The sequence below is a fragment of the Sinocyclocheilus rhinocerous genome, unplaced genomic scaffold, assembly GCF_001515625.1.
Source record: "Sinocyclocheilus rhinocerous isolate Xijiao unplaced genomic scaffold, SAMN03320098_v1.1 scaffold3186, whole genome shotgun sequence".
NCBI lineage: Eukaryota > Metazoa > Chordata > Actinopteri > Cypriniformes > Cyprinidae > Sinocyclocheilus > Sinocyclocheilus rhinocerous.
The window spans coordinates 121,898-130,376 of NW_015642065.1; positions in this window are offsets into that span (position 1 = coordinate 121,898).

The window sequence follows — 8,479 nt, forward strand, 5'->3', positions numbered from 1 at the left end:
GAATGACTTGTAATAGAAGTAATAAAATCTGCTTTGTTTACAGCAGACTGGCAATTCCAAAAGTATATTGTAATAAATGTAATGTAATAAAATGTAATAAAAGCAATTCCAAAAGTATATATATTAAATTATGACTATTATGGCTCATATTCTATATGAGCATATAGAAATTATGCTGCTGTTTGTGTGTGTGTGTGTGTGTGTTTTATTGAAATGTTTTAGTTTTCATATAGAAAAATGTATGATGTACGTGTTCTTGACTTTGAAATAAACATTTATTTTGAATCTTGTGATTAAAGTATATTTCATATAAAATGCCCAGAAGTTTCAAACATTATTTTTAATATAACAAACAGGAAATAACTCGCATAATACAATGAAATGAATAACTGTATAGACCTACAACTAAATTACACAAGATTAATCTTTATAAATTGCTTAATATATCATTATAAAATGCATTCATGCATAAAGTATGACGTATCGTGTGTAATAAAAGCAAATTACCCCTTAAAAACCGCAAGGTGGCGCTACTCTGTTAAGAACGGAAGCTCCGCCCCTCACTTCCGGTTCTGTGGCTACGGTTCTGAGACTGCTGGTGCTGCGGGTCTGCAGCTGGATATTTATTGCTCTAGTGGGCTTGTTCAGTAAAAGAGGCGTGTCCATTCCGTGCGTCTAACCAATGAAATGCTCCGTTACAACCCGCACTCGAACACTATTGGCATGTGCTTGAATCGAAACAAAATTCCAACTAATTTCATCCATTTTTAACAAATTCGCTTACTTTAATCCATATTAATTTAATCCATATAAATGTCATTGGCAGAACTTTACGCTAATATTAAAATATTAAAAGGTCTTTGTTTACATTTTCAAACTTTACAGTCAGAGAAAGTCCATGATGGCTGAATAACAATCAATCAACTGTTCTCAGCTATAAAGTGTCCCGATATAAAATTAAAAATAGGCTACTATGTCTTAATGAACTTATATATGTGAGTCAGTGTTGCTCTTGAGTGAAGTCAGTTTTATTTATATAGTGTTTTCAAAATATATTTCATATGTAAAAAAAAAAAAAAGTCATTAAAATAATATTACAGTGTATATATAACAGTAATTATAGAATAAACAGTTTATATTGGAAATGTAAACCAAAAGAGGACATAATATCACTGAATAATAATAATAACAATGCGTTTTTACAATATTTGATGTAGTGTACTTGTGTATTATAACAGAACTTGTTTGTGAGATATGATTCCTAGGCATGAATCAAATGTACGGTGGTTCCTCCTCGTAGTCCATAGTGACTCACTGTCTTGCTCACATCCAGATGATTTCCTAAAAATAAATAAGGTTAGCAATTAATGATATGCAGGCCCACTCATCAAACTAAAGTTTTTAATACATAAAAGTTGTTAGTTGCTGCTTTTGTGGTTCATATTACATGCCAATCCATTTCATGATTCAATAGAAATGACATGGTCTGCATCAGATCAACCTCAAGAACAATGAATGAATGCTTTGTTTACCTTCATAAACCAGCGACATTTTCCCTGGTTTCTTCCCTGCCCGTTCACAGGCCAGTTTTAGTAAAACGGAGATACTTTCCAGTGGGAACACGTCCACTTCCATGGTCTTTCCAGCACATTTTACATTGAGGTTGATCTTGTCCACTTTGGCGATTTCATCAAGATCAGTGAATGAGTTTGAGCAGTACTGTGGTGGGATGTGAGGATGATCTGAAATAAGAGAGCAAAACAATGATTAAATAACATCAAGATCACAAAAACTTGAGTTGATTGTATCCATTGGGAATTGATTGTATAGGGTTAGAGTTATAAAGTAGGCGTTTCATACCAGAATGACCCGAATGTGAGTTTACAGTGGTTTGTTCAGGACTGCTCCCCTCCTGGACCTCAGACACCAATGTGTGAGGAGGTTTTGTGACTTGGATGTCATCTGAAAAGAGCAAATTAATGCTTTTTGTTAAAAGCCGAACTTGTTTTATGTGTATTAAAATACACTGATGAATTGTGCACAACAAGACCATGAATGTGTATTAAGAAAGTAAGTCAATTATTGTAATCCATGTTGACTAACTTCACTATTATTTTGCAGTTTCAGGATCTAAATCACAGTCATGCCTGCAATAAATTATAGAATGATTTCATACACTACTATTCAAAATCAAAAGATCAAAAGGTGTTTCAGATAATGAGAACAAATTCAGTCAAGTGTCTCCACTAAGTGAGTATGTACAAAACATCCATTAAACATAATGAGCTAAGTGGATGAACTAGAAAAGCTGGATGTTCATACTTTCGTTTGAACTCTCTGATGTCTCCGTCTGATTCTGATTGGCTGTCAGACTGTTTGCAGGTGTTGAACTGCTGCTTATCCACCAGAAGAATGAGCTGATCTTATCCACCTTCAAAGCACATTACCAATCAAAGGTTATTTCAAAGTAGTATGCATATGAATGAAAATGTTGTTCTAATCTACTCTAGGCTATTTCTAGTTTTTTTTTTTTCTAAATATCTATGGACTTTTAAGGTAATCAGCTAACAAGTTGTTTTCATTGTTGGTGTTTTATTACATTTTAATATCAAAATGTAAGCATATGTGATGGGCACATATGCATATGTGATGGACATCAGTTATGATCATCTTTGGTAGCTCCTTTGAAGGCATCTTGAGTAAAACAACACTATATTTATTTAACAAAGCACATACAAAACACCTGAACCCGGACGCAACGCCACCTGTTTAACAGAAACTTGTACAACCTGTTTTCCTTATTATAATAATTGGACGTTATTATAATTTGAAGAGGTTTAAATATGGTTGTGAAAGTGAAAATGTGCTGTTTTGACCTATTTCTACCTGATCTGACCTTTAAAAATTAGGCTATTTTTGTTGTCATATTACATACTTTTTGGTAACACTTTAGATTAGGGAACACCATTCACTGTATAGCTGCTTATTAACGTGCATATTACTAGCATATTGGCTGTTTATTAGAGCTAATAAAGCCTATTAATGCCTTATTCTGCATGACCATATTTTAGATCCCTTAACCCTACCCAATATCTAAACGTAACTATTACAACAACTACCTTACTTATTATCAATAAGCAACAAATTAGGAGTTTATTGAGGGAAAAATCTTAGTTAATAGTGAATATGTGTTTCCTAATCAAAAGTGTTACCACTTCTGTTACTTCAGTTATCACTTTAAGTAAGCTTTATTTTGTAAAGGTAAAATGTTAACCTTTTTAGTTAATCTAATCATGCTTTTGGTTCCACTACATACCCTCGGTGCTGTTTTACACACTTTGCCATAGTTAAATCCTGTACAAAGAATACTGCAAATTTTCAAAATGAAATTGGAGTAACTTACCAGAGAGCTGACATAGCTGCCCATGTCTTTGATAGTTTCCACACTTAGGCTTGGCTTTCCATGTTCACTGCTACAGACCTGCAGAATATTTATACCACACCACATCTACTTTCACTTTCTCTTTGTGAAATATTTAGTGTTATAGCAAACTATCCCTTCGAAATACCCTTCTGCAATACTGAAGACATAACTCCGAATGCCATCACTAAATCCCTAAAGAAATGTATTGCATATATGTCCTAAAGAGAAGTCACTTGCAAGCATTTGTAGTTAGTTTTATGCATGCAGATTACACTTAAATGTCTTAAAAGGAATAGTTAACCCAATATGATGTAATTTTTAATGCAAAAAAGGATCACAGATAATTTCCATACAATGACAGTTTATTGCGACCACCCCATCACTCAATAAAAGCACCATAAAAAACTGTCAATAAATGACTTGTGTGTCTACAACAGGTTTCAATACTCTCTGTATTAAACCTATAGGTTTGTCTGAGGAACAGGCCAAAATTTTATTGTAATGATTTATACATTGCAAGATTGCAAGTCATTTCCAAATAATGCAACTTTTACATATAACTGGTATGCTTCACCTCCAGACATGCAGCAGCCATATGCATTTCATCTTAACAGCCTGTTGCTTCTGCACTTTAATATTTATCTTTTTTGTTGTTATTATTTTGAAAAAAATCTTTAAAGTAATGTTCCATTTTAAATACAGCATAAAGTATATATTGTTACGTCCGTGGATGTATTTAAAGGCAGGGTATGTGATTTTTCAAAAACACTTTAGAAAACTGATTCGGGCCGAATCGCAAAACAAACTTGTAGCCAATCAGCAATAAGGGGCGTGTCTACTCGTGATGTGGAGGAGAGCGCGTTCAGTGCATGGGACAGACATTAGCCGAGCCGAGCGCTGGTGATGCCCGCGGTGATTGGTTGATGCCGGGAAGGAATATAAGAAGTGGTGGATCTGTGAAGAAAGGAGAGAGAGACTTCTTTCCGCCAGGGCTACTCTTCCTCCTGGTTGCCCAGACTCATTTGTTGTTTGCTTTTGGTTGATTTATTTCTGAGTAAGTGAACTCAGGATTTTGTTGTGTTCTTGAGTAGAAAGAGAACTGAAGTTGCTTAAAACCACTTGATTATTTTTGTTTAACGTTAATTATGTTTGTTAGTATTCTTATGTTCTTTTTGATTTAAGGGAATGTAGGGGGAGGGTGCCATTTTTGTTTGTACTTCTTGTTTTCGTGGTTTTGTTTGCTTTCCTTCTATCTCTCTCCCTCTCTCTCCCTCCTCACGAGACAGGTGTTCCAACCAGCTGTGTTCAGTCTGGTGATGCCCGCGGTGATTGGTTGATGCCGGGAAGGAATATAAGAAGTGGTGGATCTGTGAAGAAAGGAGAGAGAGACTTCTTTCCGCCAGGGCTACTCTTCCTCCTGGTTGCCCAGACTCATTTGTTGTTTGCTTTTGGTTGATTTATTTCTGAGTAAGTGAACTCAGGATTTTGTTGTGTTCTTGAGTAGAAAGAGAACTGAAGTTGCTTAAAACCACTTGATTATTTTTGTTTAACGTTAATTATGTTTGTTAGTATTCTTATGTTCTTTTTGATTTAAGGGAATGTAGGGGGAGGGTGCCATTTTTGTTTGTACTTCTTGTTTTCTCCTGGTTATGGGCAGACAGGAAGAGAGGGAAGTTTTGTGTATTTTATTTTTGGATTATCTTGTTTCTAGGTAATTTATAAATATCCTTGGGTTAGTTAGTTTGGTTTTGTTTGTTATTTTGACCTGGCTCTCCCCTGAAGTCTTTGTTCCCTATATGTTTGTTAATACTTCCTTTTGAGATTTATTGTTTCTGTTTACCTTTTCTTATCTTTTCAAATTAAAAGATATTAATTTGAATTGGCGTTTGTGTTGACTCTGGGTCAGGAGGCTGGATTGCCCTGGTTCTCTCTCCAAAGTTTTCGTTTTCTTTAGATGTTTTTCTTGTTTTTTTTTGTTACTGGCTCCCCAACCCTAGATGGGAAGTTATGTAACAATACATTTACCTTTTAAAAAAAAAAAAACAGAGTCAGTCTCTTTGGCTTTTTTCCCTTTCCTTTCACATGCTTGCTGTAGCAACACGTAGATGCTTTCCAATGGAAATATGTCCACCTCCGTGATTTTCCCATTAAATATTACAATGATATTTTTTTTCCAGACTACATCTTCAGTCTTTTTTATATGTAGAATAAATGTTGTCCAACCATTTGTTGAGTGTCTGAAATAGAGGATGATTATTAACAATTACAGCAGTTTGAATGCCTTCACGTTTTTATGTTTTCTAAAAATTAATGTATTAAATTGATCAAACTGGAAGGTGCGAAAGGCCTTTTATATGTTTATATTTCTATGGACTTTATAATACTTACAATATGTCACCATAATAAACACGGTTGGTAAATCATTAATTCCTGTTTCAAAGTCTTCTTGATGTGTGATATCCTGCCACTCACACTCAGCTGTGAAATAATGCATTTATAACATTATTAAAATACACTGGTTATTAGCTCGAAGAAAAACCCTAAAGCAATTGAATTGAAAGTGCACTATTCAAACTGTTTAATCTCGGAGAGCTCTTTGGAAATCACCTCAGGTTTTGCTGGGAAAACACCTCAGGGCCCAGCTGCATAAACTTAAGACTGTGTCAAGGGGTAATCATTTTTGGTCTTTTTTGCATTCAAATAAGACCTATCTACGTTTATTTGTAACTGATTTAAAAAGATATATTTCAATTCAAGTTTATTTGTACAGCGCTTTTCACGATACAAATCATTGCAAAGCAACTTTACAGCAAATTAAGTTTCTACAATATTTAGTGGTAGCTTATCAGTGGTGACTGTCAGTTTATGTACATATGGCAGAAATGTACGGAAAAATCAATTTTATGTTTACGCGGCGCGATGCAATGCAACGCAACGCAACGCGTAAAAAGACAGTGTAAGTCATTATAATCCGTAATTATGTCCCCACTGGATGCAACACATGCCTCGTTTATAATGGGTTTTAATGTTTTTGTCTCATCGCTCCGGCCTGACAGGGCATCATCACAGTATGGTGAGGGGCGTAACATTTCCGTCTCAGGCTTGAGGTATTCGGCCAATCACAACGCATTGGATAGCTGGCCAATCAGAGCACACCTCGCTTTTCAGACCGATTAGTTTTGTAAAAATCGACGCGTTTCAGAAGGCGGGGCATAGAGGAGAAACAATAATGTACAGTATGTGGAAAATAATGTGTTTTTTTAACTTTAAACCGTATAAACACATTTCATTACACCAAATACACAAAATAATGTTCTTTTTAGCAGCATCATATGACCCCTTTAATGTATTTAAAAATCTGTCATGTTGTATTAGTGATGGGAAGTCCGGTTCTTTTCTGCGAACCGGTTCTTTCGGACAGTTCGTTTCAATGAACCGGTTAAAAAAAACCGGTTCACCGGCTCTTTTACTTCATCACGTCAATTCTATCACCCCGGCAAATTAAAATACATTCAAACACATTCATATAAAGTAATTTGTAGTCATAACTTAAGATAAATAGTAATAACCATCGTCGTCATCATCATCTTGGATAAGTTTCTTACATTTGCGTTTTGCAAAAGGACCCAATACTGGCACTGATGTGTAAACGCGGATGTCAGATATGAAGAAAGTGAAGTCTTCATCAACTTTTTACAGAAATCCAGCTCATAAAGCTTATAATATAACGTGTAATAGTAATATTCATTTACATGTTTTGACTGAACAGTTGCTGCATGTTCATCATGTTAAAATGTTGTTTAATATAGTTGCATTTGCACTTTCCAGTAAGTTTTATCTGTTAAATAAACTTCATTCCGTCAAATTCGCCCCCTCATTCAAGTCCTCGGTTCACTCGCGCGCCGCTCATAATATATCAGCACAGCATCAGTTTTAGCTTCACGCATGCTCAGTATATCAGCTCGTGCTCATCGGTTCTCTCAGTCTGCAGCATGTTTCAGTGCTGCTGGAGTTACAGGAGTAACGAATACTCCGGGATCAGTGTTGCCAATTTAGCAATTTTGTTGCTAGATTTAGCAACTTTTCAGACTACCCTAGCAACTTTTTCTTCCAAAAGCACCTAGCAACAAATGTAGCTATTTTTTAAAATTTATTTGGCAACATTTAGCAACTTTTGATAAGTGACTCAAACGATAAAAAAGGCACACATTTTCCATCTAAATTACACAAAAAGAGGAAAACCAAAGATGCCTAGTAGTACACACATCACGTGACTTAAGTTAAATGCTATTTGCAATTGTTCAACAATAATTCAACGGATCTGCATGCTTTCTAATTGCTCTCGCGGTGCTTTGATGTCAAACACTGATCGAACTGCGCAGCGCCGCTTCAAGACGAACACACCTATTGTGATACACCTTTTTAGTAGCTTGTACCTGTGATTGTTGTTCAGTTAGTACACTATAAGAAAAATATCTAGAAAAATGGAAAGGGTACTAGTAATTTTCCAGGACATTATCCATTATCCACCCTGAAAATTAGTTGGCAACACTGTCCGGGATATTGGTTTATTTCGAGTCGTAGGGACTGAAAGGCATGTCTCAAAGTGAGAAACTTTAGAAAATTGTGGATCAGTGCCGACTCGAGATGCGAACTGTTTTGTACGATTCAGTCCGATTTGGTGAACCGGTTCGACCTAAAACCAGTGTTGCCAACTTCTTTCAATAGAAAGTAGCTAAAGCCAGTTTGAAAAGTCGCTAATTAGCATATTCATGACGTCAGCGCGTCTGTTGCCTTTTACATTTGTTTGTCTCTCTGTGCTCACATACTGTATTTTAATGCAGCCAAATTCTCAATAAAACTGTTTTCATTTATATATATATATATGACTGTTTCTGTTGTCAGACAGCAGAATAAATATGAAATAGTGACTGAAATGCGGCCCTTTAAGACTACATAACCAGCTCTCCCTTCCAAGACGTTAATCTGCACAAAAATCCTGCTTTATATTTGAGCCATCGTCTGATGAAATGAAACGCACATAAGAAAAGACAA